The sequence below is a fragment of the Mauremys mutica genome, chromosome 3 (assembly GCF_020497125.1).
Source record: "Mauremys mutica isolate MM-2020 ecotype Southern chromosome 3, ASM2049712v1, whole genome shotgun sequence".
Taxonomy (NCBI): Eukaryota; Metazoa; Chordata; order Testudines; family Geoemydidae; genus Mauremys; species Mauremys mutica.
Window position 1 is genome coordinate 52536986 of NC_059074.1, and position 19739 is coordinate 52556724.

General features: G+C 40.8%; 1 protein-coding gene across 2 annotated transcripts in view; it reads right to left on the reverse strand.

Moving 5' to 3' along the window:
- LOC123366947 (protein eyes shut homolog) overlaps positions 1-19739 on the reverse strand; it is a 442182-nt gene that overhangs the window by 328678 nt on the left and 93765 nt on the right. The window lies entirely within an intron of this gene.

A 19739-nucleotide genomic window follows, 5' to 3' on the forward strand; every position in this document is an offset into this window, starting at 1 on the left:
GATGTCTGATTTTTAGCGATTGTTGATCTATACAATTAGTTTTATGGAAAAGAGCAATATTTCTATATCTTTGCTTAAAGATTCGAAATCAGGTAGAATCATAGAAAAACAGTATTGCTAGTATGTGTGAATGAAACAGCTGGCTTTAGCTGTTAGGTCAGTGGTAACTCCCAAATATGTGCAGGGGAGGGTGGAAAACAACAGGAATACAATAGTCACCTGGAAGGAAAAAAAGATATACCTCAAATGCTTCTGCTTTCGATAGAAAACAAAACAATTCACATCTGAGTATCACCTAGGTCTGATTCTCTTCTAATTCACATCTAAACGAGTCAGGGTAACTATTTAAAACAATGGAGTTATACAAATATAAAAACAAAGATCAGAATCTGGGCCACACTTCTTCTAAAAGAAAGATCAATCAGTAAATAGAGGTTGTTGTTTTTCTTGACAGCTTTCCTTAAATTGATCAGTTGCTAAAAGTATGTTTACATTAAGATAGCAGGCCAGTTTATGCTTTGACTTACATATTTCAGAACATATAGCTGCATATGAAGCTATTTCATTTTTTCTTGTTAACAATGCTGATGCTGGCTATTTTAATGTTTTTAATGGCTATAAGGAGTTAGTAACATTTATGAGTCTTGTCTCCATTTGATAGTTACATATATCTGAATTGCCTCATCTCTGCCTGTTTGAATCGCATAATTACAGAGTTGTGTTTTCTGTACACAGAATTGCACTCACTATATGAAGTCCAGTATCAGAGAGGTATCCGTGTTAGTCTGGTTCTGTAAAAGCAGCAAAGAATCCTGTGGCACCTTATAGACTAACAGACGTTTTGCAGCATGAGCTTTCGTGGGTGAATACCCACTTCGTCGGATGCAAGCATCGACGTATTCACCCACGAAAGCTCATGCTGCAAAAGGTCTGTTAGTCTATAAGGTGCCACAGGATTCTTTGCTGCTTTTATATGAAGTCTTTTATCTGGAGATCAAACACTTTCACAAACTCTTTCTTTTGTGTCTACTAAAAGATTAGTGATCTTGCCTAGCGAAAACAAAGACAATCTAATAAAGGGAAATAGCTCTTAGCTCATTTCATTGGAAAAACAACAACTCCTCTTTCAACTAACACTCCCAAATAACATTATTTGAAAATAAAGAATACAATATATTATTTTTGTGTGTGTTACACAAGGTTACATGTATTTGATTTACTACATATTAATTTCAAAATTCTTAATATTCTTTAGAATTAAAAGCTCAAGTTTCAAATAAACATTGATCACACACTGGATATTGTTACTCAAAATCAGTAATAAATAATAATAATACTTAATACTGCCATCTTTGCTTGCATTTCCCCTTACTTTCCCTCTTGATCCCTTATTTCAGGGGTGGGCTTACTACGGCCCGCGGGCTGAATCCAGCTCGTCAGGGCTTTGGAACCGGCCCACAGGATTGCCCCCCGTGGCACCGCGGGCCCTGTGCCGCTCTCAGAAGCGGCTGAAAGCACATCTCTGCAGCCCCCGGGCATGGAGGCAGAGGGCTTCGTGCATTGCCCTTGCCTCCAGGCACCGGCCCCCGCAACTCCCCTTGGCCGGGAATGGGAAACCACGGCCAATGGGAGCTTTGTGGGAGGTACCTGAAGGCGTAGCAAGGGCAGCACACGAGGAGTCCTCTGCCCCCACTCCCGCAGGGGCCGTAGCTCTTCCTGGAGTGGTGCAAGGCCGGGGACAGTGCAGCCATGCAAAGAGTCTGCCCTGGCCCTGGAATGTGCCGCTGCCACCCCAGAGCTGCTTTAAGTATGCGGCGCTGGGCTGGAGCCCGAACCCCTCCTGCACCCCGCCCTCCAACTCCCTGCCCTAAATGCCCTGCCTGCACCTCGCACTCCTCCTGCATCCAAACTCCCTGCCCTGAGCCCTCTCGCATACCCCACTTCCCTCCTGCATCCCAGCCCCCTGTCCTGAGCTCCCTGCTGCACCCTGCACCCCAGCCCCCTGCCCTGAGCCCCCTGCTGCACCCCACACCCCTCTGCAACCCCAGACCCCTGCCCTGAGCCCCCTCACACACCCTACACCCCTCCTCTGCCCCAATCCCTTGCCCTGAGCCCCTTCTTGCACACCACACTCCCACCCATGATTTTGGGGGTATTGTTCAGTGAAAAGCTTTTAAAAGACTTCCCCCCCCACAATTTTCCAAGTATGTTTTTTGTTTTGGTAGGAGAAAAAATACTTTTACTCTCCTCCCTAAACTCATCTTTTTCCAGTGGAAAAAAGAGGAAAGAAGTTTTGTTTCCCACAATAATTATTTATTTCAAAAAAAGAAAAATGTTTCATTTCTTTTTTAAAAACAAAGAATTTTGACTTAAGTGAATATATTTTGTGAACATTTTCATTTTTTTAAAGGCATTTCCATGGAAAAAATACATGAAAGCTGTGTTATCCGGCCCTGTACCAAATAGAAACCTCTATAAACCACCATTTCTAATCTTTGTAGAAAGTCCAGTTTATAGTCTGGTTGGTGCGGGCAGGTTCCTAGCCTAGCTCCGCATGGCTCCATGGAAGCAGCAACCTGCCTGGCTACTCCTAGGCACCTAGGTAGTTCCCAGCCAATGGGAGCTGTGGAGCTAGCGCTCCGGGCGGGCCAGTGTGTGGGCAGCATGCATAGCCTCCTACCACGCCTCTGCCTAGGAGCAGCCAGGAGAGGTCGCTGCTTGCAGGGAGCTGCCCAAGGTGAGCACCCCCCAGATCTGGCACCCCAAACACCCTCCTCATGCTCCAACTCCCTGCTCCAAGCCCCCTCCTGCACCCAAACTCCCTCCCAAAGTCTTAGGGTGACCAGACAGCAAGTGTGAAAAATCGGGACGGGGGGTTAATAGGAGCCTATATAAGAAAAAGACCCAAAAATCGGGACTGTCCCTATAAAAATGGGACATCTGGTCACCCTACAAAGTCTGCACCTTCTCCCACACCCCAACCCCCAGCCCCGCACTCCCTCCTGCTACCCACACACTCTTCCTCTTAGTTAACTGGCATTTTTGACTTTCCAGCACTGCCCTCATTCACCCAACATGCCGGATAAAACAGCTTCTACTGTATGTGAAAAATGTGACTAGCTATATCTTTTTTTGGTTTAAATTGATGTTAATGTTGCTGTGTTGGAGTCAGGATCCACTGACTATACCCCTATTAATGAAAGAATAAAAATTTAATGACATATCAGTGTGAAATAGTGTAACACTGACAGATCCTGATCATCAGCAGGCAGAATCGAACCTAGAACCTCTAGAGTTAAATACATGAGCCTCTGCTGCATGAGCTAAAAACCAAATGGTCCTTTACTAAAGCTGTAGCGGACTCATTTATCTCTAGCTGGGCTAGTTGCTACTAGATGGGGAACAGGGTGCCACACCAAAAAGGCATGGTTACAGTAGTATTCATACTATTTTGTTATCAGAGCTCTATATCCAGTTTTTAATAGGATAGGTTACAATTTTACAAATTACATCTCACTTTAAGTATGAAAAGAGCATAATCAAGCAGAAAGTATGGTTTGTGAAATGTTATATCCAATTTATTTCTAATGAATCTGTGACGGGGCGGATCGGCCCTGCACTGGTACGGAGGGGGTTAATCCTTCCCTCATGGCAAAGGAAGCCCCACCCCTGAGGCTCTGCTGCGAATGCTCCTCTTGGAAGTCGGGTATAAAAGCCTACAGAGATGCTCAGTCACGGCTGAGGAGGAAGGACACTCAGCAGGGGCTCCACAGCCCAGGAGCCATTACAGCCCTTACCTATGAGAGCTGAAGAGCCAGAAATCTGGACCAGAGGCCTGCCACTACCAGAACCCCAGGGAGTATCTGGTGGTGAGGAGCCTGGAGACCATGATACCATATGGACTACTGCTGCAGGAGAGCCAGTAGGAAGTGACCCAGGAAGGGTGAGGCAGTGGTACCTCTCACCCTTATGAGTGTTTCTATAGGATTCCATGCTGACCCCTCTGCCACTGTCAGGGCCCGTTTCCCCATACCGGGGGCTGCCATCCCCTTGTGATGGCCTCCAGGCACCAGCCACTAGGCCCCCTGTTTTAATATATGGAGATGGAGATATACCTATCTCATAGAACTGGAAGGGACCTCAAAGGGTCATCGAGTCCAGCCCCCTGCCTTCACTAGCAGGACCAAGTACTGATTTTGCCCCAGATCCATAAGTGGCCCCCTCAAGGATTGAACTCACAACCCTGGGTTTAGCAGGCCAATGCTCAAACCACTGAGCTATTCCTACCTCCCCATGCCTCCAAAGGTAGATGTATTGACTCTGGCCACTAGGCCATGCTATCTCACTGGAGGAGGAGAACTAGGTGGACTCTGGACATTGGGTCGCACTGCCCTACCTAGCGGCACATTGAATGGACTCTGGCCACTAGGCCGCATTATCCCAGTCGGGAAGAGGCAATATACAGACCCTGGCCATTGGGCCACACTGTGCTGACTACCTGTTTTTTTTTGTTTGTTTGTTTGTTTTTGCTTTGAAATTTCCAGCTTTCATTTTTGTAAGCAGGGAATTCGGTGTAATTCCATATTGCCTGGATGATTGAAATAAGTATGTGAATAAAACAACTTCATACACTTGGGGAGAATTATCTTAATACAGAATGAGATAGATTGTTCAAAAAGATAAATATAGACTCCACAAAAACACAAAAAGAGTTTATTCTGACCATCCATCTCTCTATTATCAAATTTACACTCATTCCCCTGATCCTAGACTATTACTATTTTAAACTGCCTTTATTGAGCTGTATGAATTTTAAAGTGTGCCATGAATTCGATTTATGAACCATACAGTACTACATAGCTATAATATATGCTGGGAGAACCTACTTTAACAGATGAACATTCCTGAAAGCAAACATTATGAGATTCTGTTAAAAAGAGGTTATCAGAAATAAATGAGTTGAAATATCATCAGCTAGTTTTCAAAAGAAATGGAAAATTGCTAATGGCACTGTGTAGAACTAAAACTTTCATTTACTTTAGTGTGAACATAGAGTACATAAATGTACTGTACACATTAAAGAACAAAAACAAAATAGAAAAACAGAATTAATGCTATTAATATATTACAGGGTTTGTTATTTTTCCTCTCTCAGATGCAGCTGTAATGAACATGTTTGTCAAGAATATCTGTTGCTTTGAAAACCAGTCTAGTAAAACTAGGTACTTTAAAAGAGAATTTCACAAAGCAGAAAACAATTATGAGCCAAATCAACTGGGAGAAAGAATTTAAAGTGAACAATGTGAATGAAAATTGGGAACTGATTAAAAAGCAACAATTCCACAATTGAATTAAAAGGCTACACTGGTCAAAAAAACAACCTGGCTTGGAGGCTGGATTGATGGATAGATAGATATGGATAGATAGATATATAAAACAAATGAAAAAAATATGAAGTACCCGGTATATTGAAATGAATATAAATTAGAAGCTAGGAATTGTAGAAAATTAGCAAGCGAGCAACATAACACAAGGAGAAATACATGGCCTAAAGAATTAAAGACAATAAGATGTAGTTTTTAAAGTATATTAGGATCAAAAGCAATCCAAATTATATTACTGGTCCATTACTAGACTGAAATGGTAGAACTGTCAATAATAATGTGGAGGAGTCAGAAATATTGAATAAATATTTCTATTCTGTATTTGGGAAAAAGTCAGATGATAATCTTATCAAAGGATGATGATGAAATTCTTTCCATTCCAAACATAACTCAGGAGGATATTAAACAATGGCTAATAAAGTTAGACATTTTAAAATTAGCAGGTTGTGATAATTAGAATTCAAAATTGTAAAAAAGCTGGCCAGCGTGCTAGACTGTTCATGTTGATTTTCAATATCGCTTGGAACAACAGGGGACTAGAAGAAAGCTAGTGTTTTTTCAGTATTTGTGAAAGGTTAACGGGATGACTTCTGTAATTATATAAGCCTGCTATCCTGACATGGATCCCTAGCTGTCAGGAGTCTACCCTCACTTGAAACTGGGCGGTTTCAAAGTGAGGACCCGCATGTCTTCCCCCACCCCAAAATCCTAGGGTAGGTCTCCCCTTCGGCTGCCACCACCCGGTCAATTCCGTGGGCCGGGACACCCCTGTTTCCCCCCCTTGGGAACACAGATCAATTCACAGAGGAGGAACCTCCCCCCTCCTCCCTCTCTCCAGCCTGCTCTGGAGACAGAGGTGCCTGGATTCAAACGCCTTGAATCTCACACACACAGGGAAGCAGCCCACTTCCCCCTCCCCTTCCCCTGAATTTCCCCAAGGGAAGGAATTAACCAAGTCCAAAAAAAAGAAAAGAATTTATTAAGAGAACAAAAGAAAATATAGAATCTCTATGAATCCAAGCTGGACACTCATAGGGTATAACCTTATCAATCTCTGGAGAGAATCCCCTCTCCACACTAGCAATACAAGCTGATATGAGGTAATATAATTAATGCTAATTTACATGGTTTTATAGAAGATAAATTTTTGTAAAGCTAACGAGTTCTTTTTTACAAGATTGTAATTTTTGGTAGGTAAAGATAATAACATTGATGTAACATACTTAAACCTCAAAAAGGCATTTCAATTGATACTGTACAGTATTTTGATAAACTAGAAAAATAGAAAATCAACATGGCATATATTCAGTGGATTAAAAACTGGCTATTTTATAGGTGTGAAAATTTAATTGTAAATGTGGAATCTTTAACATACAGGTATATTTCTAGTGGTGTCTTACAGATATCAGGTCTTGATCCTATGCTATTTAACATTTTTATCAATCATGTGGAAGGGGAAAAATCATTACTGATAAGTTTGAACATGATGCAAATATTGGGAGACTGGTAAATCATGAAGATGATAGATCCCTGATACACAACAATCTGTATTACTTGGTAAACGGGACAAAAGCCAACACTGTGTGTTTCAGTATGGCCAAATGTAAGGTTGTATGTCTAGGAACAAAGAATGCAGACCATACTTCTTATAATCGTATCCTGGGAAGCAGCGACTCTGAAAAAGATTTGGGGGTCATGACAATGGGGTAATTAACCACTGGAATGATTTAGAAGGATTCTCCATCACTGGAAATTTTTAAATCAAGATTAGATTTATTTTCTAAAAGATATGCTAATTCAAGCAAGAATTAATCCATGGAATTCCTACAGCCTGTATTTCACAGGAGATCAGACTATATGATCACAATGGCCCATTGTCAGTGTGCTTCAGTGGGTCACAGCTGAGAATACCAGCTTCAGGACAAACTGGTGAGAAATAGGGCAGACTTACCCTGAAACTGATGGTTATTCTATAGTAAAATACACCAACCCTATAATGAAAGCAAACTTCTGTCTCACCACCCTGGCTAACAGGAAGTCAACAATGCAGTCTCCTTAGGCATTCCCGGACTTCTTTCACGACTCAGACACTAGACTTAATGATGAGTGTTTACTGAAAACCAGTTTAATCAAAGTGTTCTTCTGATCTCAAAACATTAGTCACATACCGAGGTCCATGTATAATTCAGATTTTACTCAATAATTACAGTGTTGCCAGTCTTTTAGTATCTAATATCTAAAGGTTTATTTGTAAGAGAAAAGAATCAATCATTGCAAAGTTTTTGGCTCATGTTTGGAGCAGTGATGTTATAGACTGCTAGATTGTACAGTCTCTGGTAACTTCCAAAAGATTGGAAAATCCTCAATTCATAGGCAATAAGCTCTGTTTAGTGTAAATCCATAGTCCAGAAATTAGAGCAGGAAAGAGGGAAAATGGAGACGCTTCCAGGGTCCTTTATATTTCTCCCATGTGGAGGGGATGCTCTCAGTAATTGTTTGTGGAAAATTACAGGCACAAGATGGAGTCCAGGGTCACATGAGCAAGCCACATGCCCTTACATGCTTTGATGATTCACAGGAGTAGCCATTACCCATATTCCGGGTAATGCATTCACAGGAAGGCTAGGTGGGGACAAGCTTCTTCTATGGCCCACTGAAAGAGTTAAGAGTTTAATGGGCCACCAACTTGAATGGAGGAAGTTGCTAAGGATTCTGAAAAGGCCATTGCTGCATTTGATAAGGTACTGGAGCTCAGGCCCACAGCAACCTATTGGCTATTGTAAGGATCATGGCACTGAGATCTCATTCTGCACACTGAGTAACAGGGATCTTGCAACCTTCTTGCAATAACCTTTATAGTTTGTCAGCTCTTGGAATGCTGGAATGAGCCTCTATTAAACCTAGCTGACAGTCTACAATAACAATGGACCCAGAGCCTCCAGACACCATTTTTCAGCTGGCTTAGAGTTCAGAGAAGGTACAGAATAAACTGGAAACACCTGCAAAAGCCATTAGGTAGGCTATTGATGGCATGATTTATACAGTTTGCTTAGCCAATGGAGAGTCAGGGCTGCTCAGAAGGAAGGGAAAGCTTGACTCAAAGGCTAAGGGACTAGTTTTAATTTCACTTTTGAGTTGAGTCTGGAGCTGAAGGAGAAGCAGAGTAGCTTATGGAATCTCTTTTTAGCTCCTAGTTCCCACAAAGGGAGACTCTGAAAAGCTGTGGAATTTAGTGTGTGTTCAGATACTCTCAGCACTGCAGAGGCCAGCAGCCAGGGAGGCAGAGAACCAGTCCAGTGGTAGCTATCAAAAGCCAGCTGAGACTCCCCACATGACTCCACACCAAGGAGCCAGAAGAGGACCATGCCCCACCCAGGGTGGAGATTCAGTAAGTTGACCTTTCCCTTTTTTGTTTTAATGTGCCAACGTTAACAGCACTGTAACAGTCATCTCAGGACTCATCCCCCAATATACCACCATCTTGGGAAGATGCCAGGGAGTAGCTATTAAAACGTATTTGTGTGAAATTCACATACTCTGTGGATGTTTGTTTTTCTGCAAACTGCTGCTTTAAATTATTATCCTTTCATGCGCATGACCTTAGTCTTTCAGACTTAAATCAGGCAGATTTTTTTGTACTCATAGCTGTATTTTGTGAGTGCACACAACAAAAATACTGTATAGCAAAACAAGGCATGACATTTTTGTTTATCCACCATGAAAAAAAGTAATAAAATATAGCCATAAGCTTTGCAATTTACAAGGTAAAATCAACCTGAAATGTCAAAATATAACAATTCAATCTTAATGGAATGTCCACAGTGATACAAAAGCTGCTGACAAAACTGTGACATTCTAAATCCTGAAAAGCTAAAAGGGCACGAGTACCAGGTTAAAAAAAAAGTTTTATATTATACAGAAATACCTGTATTGAAAAAAATGCACCACCAGCAATACTGAAATATCAACACAGCTAGAATATGTCATAAAACAATGGCTTTCAACCTTTTTTTCATTTTCAGACCCCTAAAAGTTTTGAATCCCAGTGCAGACCACTTTGGAAATCTTAGACATGGTCTGTTGCCCCTCAGGGGGTCTGGGGATCACAGGTTAAAAACACTGTTCTATGGTAACGACAACCTTTCATGGACCCCTTAGACATAGTCTGCAGATCCCCAGGGATCCACGAACCAGAGGCTGAAGACCACTGTCATAAGAGCACTGCTCCATAGGAGACACAATTTCTCCTGCAGCTCCCCATGGAGGTGGTCAGTCACACAATATTGAGCACTCAAAGAGACTTCAATGGGATTTGGATTATGACTACAGTCCCATTCCCCACTGTTTACTCACAGAAGAACCAGACACAAATGAAACATTTTTAAAAAAAAGGTAAAGTTACATACCAATTCCTTGAGTTATAAATGCCTCTATAGATACTTCATGCATTATAGAAACATGGAATCATAGGACTGAAAGGGACCTCAAGAGGTCATTTAGTCCAGTCCCCTGCTCTCATGACAGAATTAAGTATTATCTAGACCATTCCTGAGAGATGTTCGTCTAACCTGCTCTTAAAAATCTCCAATGATGGAGAGTCCACAACCTTCCTATGCAATTTATTCCAGAGTTTAAATACCCTGACAGTTAGGAAATTTTTCCTAATGTCCACCTAAGCTGCCCTGGCTGCAAGTTAAGCCCCTTGCTTCTTCTCCTATCCTCAGAGGTTAAGGAGAACAATTTTTCTCTCTCCCCCTTTTATGTATTTGAAAACTTATGTCTCCTCTCAGTCTTCTCTTCTCTAGACTAAACAAACCCAATGTTTTCTATCTTCCCTTAGACATCATGTTTTCTAGACCTTTAATGATTTTTGTTGTTCTTCTCAGGATTTTCTCCAATTTGTCCACATATTTCCTAAAATGTGACACCCAGAACTGGACACCGTACTCCATTTGAAGCCTAATCAGTGTGGTGTACAGCAGAACAATTACTTCTTGTGTCTTGCTACAACACTTCTGCTAATACATCCCAGAATTATGTTTGCTTTTTTGCCACAGTGTTGTACTGTTGACTTATATTTAGCTTGTGACCCACTAAGCCTTCAGATCTCTTTCACAGTACTCCTTCCTAGGCAGTCATTTCCCATTTTATGTGTGTGCAACTGAGTATCCTTCCTAATTGGAGTTATTTGCATTTTTCCTTATTGAATTTCTTCCTAATTACTTCAGACCATTTCTCCAGTTTGTCCAGATTATTTTGAATTTTAATCCTAACCTCCAAAGCACTTGTAACTCCTCCCAGTTTGATGTAGTCCACAAACTTTACAAGGGTACTCTGTATGCCATTATTGAAATAACTGCTGAAGATATTGAACAGAACCAGACCCAGAACAGATCCCTGCAGAACCCCCCTTGATATGCCCTTCCAGCTTGGCTGTGAACCACTCATAGCTATTCTCTGGGAATGGTTTTCCAACCAGCTATGCACTCACCCTATAGTAGCTCTATCTATGTTGTACTTCCCTAGTTTGTTTATGAGACAGTCATGTGAAAGAGTGTCAAAAGCCCTACTAATGTCAAGATATATCACATCTTCTATTTCCCCTCTATCCACAAGGCTCCTTACCCTGTCAAAGAACACTATCAGGTTGGTTTGCCGTGATGTGTTCTTGACAAATCCATGCTGACCGTTATTTATCACCTTATTATCTTCTAGGTGTTTGAAAAAGGATTGCTTAATTATTTGCTCCATTATCTTCCTGGGTACTGAAGTTAAACTGACTGGTCTGTAATTCCCCTAGTTATCCTTATTTCCCGTTTTATAGATGGCCACTACATTTGCCCTTTTATAGTTCTCTGTAATCTCTCCCATTTTCCATAACTTTTCAAAAATAATCACTAATGCCTCAATATCTCCTCACTCAGCAACTTGAGAATTCTAGGATTTATTTCATCAGTCCCTGGTGATTTGAAGACAAATATAACAAGTAATTTTTAACTTGTTCTTTCCCTATTTTAGCCTCTGATCCTACCTCATTTTCATTCGCATTCACTATGTTAGACATTCAATCTCTACTAACCTTTCTGGTGAAAACTGAAACAAACAAGTCATTTAACACTTCTGCCATTTCCACATTTTATGTTATTGCCTCCCTCTCCACCTCATTGAGTAATGGGTCTACCCTGTCCTTGGTAATCTTCTTGCTTCTAATGTATTTATAGAATGGTTTCTTGTTACCCTGGATTTAGACCTTTGGACTTAGATCTGTTCGCAAAACTAAACTTTAATAACTTACACCCATCCCTATTTTTTCCTGTGTGTCATACTTTGGAAGTCAGATATATTACAGATGTTTAAGCATATTACATAAATGGTATTATCATTGTAAACCAAATTCATAATGTCACAAAAATGATAGCAAGTTAATCGGACTCGATCTATTGTCCATAAATTCATGTTGATTAATATAGAAAAAAAGGAGGACAATACTGTATCATTAAGGCCAATCACGTCCCATATCATCCCTTCCATTATCTTGCTTGAGATAGATGTCAAACTGACACGCCAATAATTACCTAGGTCATCCCATTTACCCTTTTTAAATAGTGGCACAACATTAGCTTTCTTCCAGTTTTCTGGAACTTCCCTAGTGTTCCAAGATTTATTGAAATCAGTATTAAGTCCAGTGAGCTCCTCAGCCACCTCTTTTAAAACTCTTGAATGCAAGTTATTGGACCGATTGATTTAAAAATGGTGCACTAAAGTAGCTGCAGCTTAATATTCTCCTGAGATAATAATGGAATGAAAATGATCATCATATGATATGACTACATCATTTGTTTTCTTTTCCAAATTCAGAACAGAAATATGTACTGAAGACTTCCACCTTTTTCTGCATTATTTTTGATAGTTCTCCTAGTTCCATCTAGTAATAGACCAATAACATTCTTAGAATTCTTTTTGTTCCTAATATATTTTAAAACCTCTTTCTTATCGTTCTTAACTCTATTAGCCATAGATTTTTCTTTCTACACTATGCTTCCCCTTTCAATTCTCTATAATTTCTAACTTTTGATTTATATTCATTACTATCAACTTCCTCTTTCTTCCATTTTTTATATGTATACACACACACACACATTATATTTTTGGTGCTTTCACATCCCCTCTAAACTAGGTCTTCTTAAAAATAACAACAACAACATAATATAGCTTTTTTCCTTGATTGTAGCCTGTTTTGGGCATCAGGTAAAATATTCTTAAACAATTCCCAATTATTAGTCATATTTTTCTGATTACATTCTTCTTCCCAGCTGATTTAATTCATAATTGTTTTCAGCTCTGTGAAATTGGCCCTCTTCTTGGATGACCAGGTTCAGGAAGTAATACCATCCCAGATTCAAGTAAGGAAGGAACTAGCCACCAAGGTACCAGAGTGAGTGAAAATCAAAGAGGAAGCTAGGTAGTTTTTAATGACCAGAAGCCAAGGAGCATGTAATGTTCTATACAGCTGGAGGCAGAAGAGGCTGGGCAGGCTGATAGATTATTAGAATTGGTCAGAAACTTTCCAAGGAAAGAGGATTTTTTTTTGCCTAAAAATACCAATTTGTTGAAACCAAGAAGTGCCATGGAAACATCAGTTTTATGACCTTCTGAGAAAACTGGGGATCCTGGCTTTTCAGGGTCCACATCTCTGGGGCATCTCCACTATGTGAACTGTTCCATAGGTAGGGATCCCACAGATTTCAGGCTCCCTGCTGTGGAGCTAGGTTTGAAGTGAAACATTCAGATTATTTTTTTCAACATCCTCTGGAAATTTTGAAACAAACAAAAAAAAAGTCTACTCTTCCCTTTCTATTTTTTCAGAATTTTCAACTTTTCACCAGCTGTAGTGACTACCTGAGTGAAGAGCACCAGAAGGAACACTACACAGTTAAAAGTATCAAATCATGATGCTTTCAGCTTATAAATACAGAAGATATTTTCTATTGCTAATATACCAAGGACAGTAGTCTAAGCAATTAGCAAGAGGACTTGGAAATTCTCACTGGTAGGATGATTCACATTAATTGAATGTTAAAATCCTGAGTATAACCCTGGTAAGAAGGTAAGAGGGAGTAAAAGAGATGGGGGTTGCATAATCAATGAAGTCACCATTACATGTTTTAGAGTTTGGTAACTCAGAAATGCAGGATCTGGAATGCATATAGATCAATATGCTGACTAACAAAGCACAGTAGGGGATGATGATGGGGATCTGCTAACAGACCACCAACTTAAAACAAAGCACCTGTTTGTAATTGTGGAAAGACAAAGCTCTTTGTTATGGAAGATTTCATTTTGGAGATGCATGCTGGAGGCCTCATGCAGTCAGTAGGAAAACTTCACTGGACATTCTAAAAATTATAGATAATTGTCCAACACAAGACATTATACCCTGCATGAGGTATCTTATTTTGGACCCTGTGGCAGGGTGCTGGGCAAAGGGTTGCTGATTCAGCCCAGTGTCATGCCAGCTCCCATTTAGGGGAATAAATTAGAACTGGCCCTAATTGGGGAAGAAGAGATAGCTGACGCCTAATTAGCCTGGGCTGTATAAAAGTCTCAGGGGGAAGGAAGCCAAGGAGGGAGCAGAAAAAAAGGGAAAAAGTAGGGAGTGGAAGCAGGAAGGTAGCTCTCCCCTCCCTCCTGCCTTCAGATGGCAAAGGGCCAACTATACATGGTTAAATACTGATGGGAACATGCCTATGAATAAACTGCACTAGTGGTTACTAACTCGAGGGTCTCAGAGTGACTGTGTGTATCTAGCAGAGGCAGGAGCCGAGGGAGTCCTGTCATGCTCCTCTACAGACCCCATGATAATGAAAATGAATCAATCACTGTACTGGAAATTAATTAGCTAAGTGCCAGTGATTACGATCTGGTAACATCAAATATAGGCAAAAAGGACAGTGCCAACCACTAATATATTTGATGCATCAAAGGGTCTAATTTTCCAAGGTAAAGAAAATTATCAGCAAAGTTGACTTGGAAGAAGAGCTTAGACAGAAAAATGTACTTAAAAATCTGGAGGTGGAATTTTTAGATGCCCAAAAATACATGATTTCACAATAAAAAAAGAGGACAAATTTGGCTAAAAGCCCGCCCTGGTTCAGTGACAAAGTGAAAAAAACAATTAAAAAATGCAATATATAACAAATGGGGGGAAAGGGAAATAGATATTAATCAATCTGAAATTAGAAATGATTAAGTGTATTAAATTGACGAGGAGTGGAAGACACCAGGGAAAAGTCCATGGCTGGTAGGGCTTAAGACAATAAGAACAGATTTCATAGGAAATCATAGCAATGGTATAGGCCTGTATTAGATAGAAATGGTAAAATTGTTAATAACAATGAAGAGGAGGCAGAAGTTGTGAAGATCTTGTGAAGACAAACTATAACTGGGCTGAAAAGAAAATTAGGTAAGTTCATGGAGGATAGGTCCATCAAGGCTTATTAGCCAAGATGGTCACGGATGCAATCCCATGCTCTGGGTGTCCCTAGCCTCTGTGTGTTAGAAGCTGGGAGTGGACAACAGGAGATGGATCAACTGATGATTGCCTGTTCTGTGCATACTCTCTGAAGCACTTGGCATTGGACACTGTCGGAAGATAGAATACTGGGCTAGATAGACCATTGGTCTGCCCAGTATGGCCATTCTTATGTTCTTAAGTGTTCAATAAATATTTATCTTCTGTGTTCAGAAAGATGCAGGATGATGTACTCATATCAGAAGAGTATGTTCAAGTACAGTAGAACCTCAGAGTTATGAACACCTCAGGAATGGAGGTTGTTCACAACACTGAAATGTTCGTAACTATGAACAAAATGTTATGGTTGTTATTTCAAAAGGTACAACTGAACATTAACTTAATACAGTTTTGAAACTTTACTATACAAAAGAAAAATGCTGCCTGTAACCATCTTAACTCAACTAAAAAAAGCACAGAAAGTTTCCTTTCCTTGTCAAAACTTTTTTTTTAAAAGAACTTTCCCTTTATTTTTTTAGTAGTTTACATTTAACTCAGTACTGTACTATATTTGCTATTTTTTGTGTGTCTGGTACTGCCCTGATTGCATAGTTCCAGTTCCAAATTAAGTGTTGTTGTTGACAGGTCAGTTCATAACTATGAGGTTCTACTGTACTTTTCAGTCTATTTGTAACTCAGGATGATCTTAGAATATTTTTTTCCCTACAGAGACCTTTTTAAATTAGCAGAACTGGATAACTTGCACCAAATAATCTAAAAGAGCTGTTTTAGGAGACTGCTGGCCCAATGATGTTAATTTTTTAAATACATTTTAGAATACCTGGGAAATTCCAGAACACTGGTGGAGTGCTAATCCATGAATTTTTGCAAATATGAGATACAAGATAGTCAGGGAAAGTGTGGGACCTTAATGAAGGGGGGAGGCAATCTAGTGACAGATGATGTGGAAAAAATTGAAGTACTGAATGCTTTTTTTGCCTCGGTCTTCAAAAAGACAAGGTCATCTCCCACATTGCTGTCCTGGACAACACTGTATGGGGAGGAGGTGAGCAGCCCACAGTGGTGAAAGAACAGGTTAAGGACTATTTAGAAAAGCTGAACATTCACAAGTCCATGGGTCCAGATCTAATGCAACCAATGGTGCTGAGGGAGTTGGCTGATGTGATTGAAGAGCCATTGGCCATTATCTTTGAAAATTTGTGGCGATTGGGGGAGGTCCAGGAGGATTGAAAAAAGGCAAATATAATGCCCATCTTTAAAAAAGGGAAGAAGGAGAACCCAGGGAACTACAGACAAGTCAGCCTTACCTCAATCCCTGGAAAAATCACGGAGCAGGTCCTCAAGGAAACCATTTTAAAGCACTTGGAGGGGAAGTTGATCAGCAACAATCAACATGGATTCACCAAGGGCAAGCTGAATATGAGTCATCAGTGTGCCCTTGTTACCAAGAAGGCTAACAGCATATTGGGCTGTATTCATAGGAGCATTGCCAGCAGATCAAGGGAAGTGATTATTCCCCTCTATTCAGCACTGGTGAGGCCACATCTGGATATTGTGTCAGTTTTGGGCCCTCTACTACAGAAAGGATGTGGACAAATTAGAGAGAGTCCAGCAGAGGGCAACAAAAATGATTAGGGGGCTGGGGCACATGATTACGAGTAGAGGCTGAGGGAACTGGGATTGTTTGGTCTGCAGAAGAGAAGAATGAGGAAGAGATTTGATAGCAGCCTTCAACTACCTGAAGGGAGGTTCCAAAGAGGATGGAGCTCAGATGTTCTTAGTGGTGGCAGATGACAGAAAAAGAAGCAATGGTCTCAAGTTGCAGTGCGGGAGGTCTAGGTAGGATATTAGGAAACACTATTTCACTAGGAGGGTGGTGAAGCACTGGAATGGGTTACCTAGGGAGGTGGTGGAATCTCCATCCTTAGAGGTTTTTAAGGGCCGGCTTGACGAAGCCCTTGCTGGGATGATTTAGTTGGTGTTGATCCTGCTTTGAGCAGGGGGTTGGACTAGTTGACCTCCTGATGACTCGTCCAACCCTAATCTTATATGATTCCATGAAATGGAATGGAGAGCTGTACCGGACATAGACGAAGGGAGCATAACACAAAAGGATCTCCAATTATCCAGGGTGGAAACTCCAATTATCCTTGGAGTTTCTATACTAAGAAGTATGGAAAGACCGTTCTGCAAATGACAGATAGACAACAGACAGACCTGGTTTCTTGTAGCCATGAGATGTGACTAAGATTGGACAGTCTTCTCATATCAGCACTAGTGACACTGCTTCACAAAATACCTTACAGATTGTAGGTGACTTCTGGGATCCTGGAAGGCTGCTGAAAAAGAAGAATGTCCAAGTGACCACCTCTGAGATAATTTCCATCCCATGAGTGAATGAAGAAAAAGAACAGTGGTGTCTGGAAGTGAAGTGTTGTATAAGGTAATAGGGGTTTGTTGGAACATTGGTCCGTCTTCAGTGGGAAGAGGGAGCAGTACATTTTGTACTGCCTCCATCTCAGCAGAAGGGAAGTCAATCTTCTAGGGGATAGGCTGGGCAATTAGATAACCAGCAACTAATAACAAAAAGGGAGGGTGACAAGAGGGAACAAACGTGGACACAATTAGCACAAAAATCAATCAATGCACTGACGGATATGAAGATAATAAATTACTTAATTGCCTATACACAATTTAGGAACCTGGGTAGTAAACAAGTAGAATTTGAATTGGTCATCCATTAACAAATTTAACTTAGTTAGCATTACTGAAACCTGGTGAAAAGATTGGTAGGATTAGAATAATAAAATCAATAGAAGAAAGAGAGAGAAAGAAAGAGAGAGTAAGGGCTTCTTGACACTTACATTTTATAGTGCTCTAACTTGCTGGCTCAGGGGTGTGAAAAATCACCTCCCTGAGCGCAGCAAGTCTGAACGCTTTAAAGTGCTAGTGTAGACAGGCTCCGAGTGCTGGGAGCTGCAGCGCTCGGCGCTAATCCCCTCATGGAGGTGGGTTACGAGCCGCTCGCAACCACACTCGCACTTCAAAGCGCTGCCACTAGAAATGGAGTGCAAATGGAATAGTTAAATAGTGGAATAATTTACCAAAGGTTGTGGTGGATTCCCCATCATTGGATATATTTTTGTAATTAAGATTGGATATTTTCCCCCTAAAAGAGATGCTCTGGTTCAAGCAGGAATTAATTCATGGAAGTCCTATGGCCTGTGTCATATAGGAGGTCAGACTAGGTGATCACAATGGTCCTTTCCGGTGTGGAAGCCAGGAACTAATTAACAAGGATTTGAAGGGATCTTAATGAATGTCAGTTACTTAGCATGAGTTAGGCTAGCTGTGACCCTAATGACGTGAGATTTGTAGAAGCAAGATAATGTGAGAGAGAGTGAACTGTGTACAAAGTTATTACGACCTTGCAACAGTCTAACCAAATATGCGGGCTTGCTTTTTCTTAGTAATGAGACAAATAAGATAGCAGAAAAGGCTTATGTATAAACAAAATGTATTTGTTGCTTTTTACCGTCTGTATTATTGCTAGAAATTGTCTGTAACAAAGGTATAAAGGCTTGCTATAATTGTTTACCAGTTGAGAGACCTGTCCGGGACTGGGGTGACCCTGTGTCCTATGGCACTCTCTCCCTCCATTGTAATTACTGGAGAAATAATAAAGTATTTGATTTTGCTGCACCCAAACAAAAAGCGAGAACTGAGTTTTTCTCCGACAATTTGGGGGCTCGTCCGGGATGGCAACGCCCACGGACCCACAGACGGCTACTACGGATCATTCCCCTTCGAACCCCATGGCGCCACATGAGAGGTATGAGACCTTTTGAAATCTCTATTGGGGTATCGGAGGAGGACTTTCCGTGAGGACGTCTGTCTCTGTTGGGCTCACGCCATCTGAGCTTATTGACTGTGCAGCAGGATCAGATGCAAAGTGGTATTGGGGCGAGGCCCCAATAAGGTTAGTTTATAGCAGTACTGGGAACTGCTGAGTTGGCCAAGGTAAATGCATAGGTAAATGCATAAGGTAATGCATAGGTAAATGCATTAGAATGCACCGGTGCTGAGGGGTTTTTACCGCCTCAAGAGGGGTTGTCATACCACCTCATGGTATTGGTCCGGACCAGGTAAAGATGCAAACTGAGTTTTTCTCCGACACCGGCCTTGCACTCTATTAATCTTATCTGTATCAAGTGACTGTTACACAGAATATACATAAAAATTCTGCATCAGTATCACAAAGGTAGTTGACACACTCACAGTCAATTAAGTCACCTGAAATAATTCACTAACATTTTCCCTAGACTCCCAGCCAAAATCCAGAGCTTTTGCCCCTGCTTTGAAGTGGACATAACTTTAATATGCATTTAAAAATTATTTACTGACAAATTATACCTATTTTGACAAAATCACTTCCTATTGGCATTTACACTAGATATTTATTCCAGAAATAAGCTTGCTCTCTTTTTTACTGTAGCATTTTCAGGTTTCATTGCATTAGATTGCTAACTTGACACAATGAAACATCAAAAGGTCAGACTGGATGATCACAATGGTCCCTCCTGGCCCTGGAATCTATGAATTGGAAATTCTGGTATAATGCACTGTTGGTGACCTAACAAGCAGAAATGACTGAGGTTAAAAAGCACCACTGCCTCCTTATGTTTAAACCATAATCAATACATAAAAATGTAGTGGGAGTTATGGGGGAATAGGGGGAGGAGAGATGCTCTGCCAGTTAATCAAACTGTATAGATATGGTATATTTAGACTGGCAGATTGTATTCAAGTATATTACATTCAAA